Below are 1,136 nucleotides of genomic sequence, written 5' to 3'. Positions count from 1 at the left end.
GTGTATGTGTATATATATATGTGTGTGTGTATGTGTATATATATATATGTGAGTGTGTGTGTATATGTGTATATATATGTGTGTGTGTATATGTGTGTATATATATGTGTGTGTGTATATGTGTATATATATGTGTGTGTGTATATGTGTATATATATGTGTGTGTGTATATGTGTATATATATGTGTGTGTGTATATGTGTATATATATGTGTGTATATCTATGTATCTTTGGCCGTGACGTTCCGTCACGTACTACACGTCAGCCCATTGGATTTCGGAGGAGTGGTCCATCTTGCTCCTCTATAATCTTTGATCCCAACCACCCCTTCTCTGCCCACTACCCCTCTACTCCTTTCACCTTCTTCCCTCCACCTCCTCACCACATCTATATCCTTCACCATCCTCAAACTTTACCCTACCCCCTGATCCCCACTGTCCCGTCCTCCTCCTCCATAACTCCCTCATCTGCACCTCGCTCCCACATCTTTCTCCCTCCCTGCTCCTTCTCCCCTTACGGGTTTCTCCTCCTCACCCCGAAAAACTCCCCTCCTGACCCTCATCCTCCCTCGCTCCCTTCTTTCACTTCCAACCAAAGATACTCCAGTGTCTTTGCTTCCAACTTCCTCTCACCCTCAACTCCACCTGAACACCCTCTGTCCCGCCTCAGCTCCTTTAGCCCCACATCCTTTCTCTCCCCCCCACTACCTCCTCCTTCATCCTCCCCGCCCTGCCCACCACCTCCTCCATGCTCTCTCCGCACCACCTCCTTCTCCAACCTCCCACTGCCTCCTCCTCCACCTGTCCCACTCTCTCCTCACCGCCCATCCTTCTTTCTTTCTCCCCACCTCCTCCTGACAGGAGGCGGGGAGGTGATGCACCCACGTCGGGCGGATACAAACACGTCGGGGAGGTGATGCACCCACGTCGGGCGGTGATACAAACACGTCGGGCGATGATACAAACACGTCGGGGAGGTGATGCACCCACGTCGGGGGAGGTGATGCACCCACGTCAGGGGAGGTGATGCACCCACGTCGGGGAGGTGATGCACCCACGTCGGGCGGTGATGCAAACACGTCGGGCGGTGATGCACCCACGTCGGGGGAGGTGATGCACCCACGTCGGGCGGTGATG

Source organism: Amblyraja radiata, chromosome 13, assembly GCF_010909765.2.
Source record: "Amblyraja radiata isolate CabotCenter1 chromosome 13, sAmbRad1.1.pri, whole genome shotgun sequence".
Taxonomy (NCBI): domain Eukaryota; kingdom Metazoa; phylum Chordata; class Chondrichthyes; order Rajiformes; family Rajidae; genus Amblyraja; species Amblyraja radiata.
The sequence above is the reverse complement of the archived record's forward strand: the minus strand, read 5'-3'. Positions refer to the sequence as shown.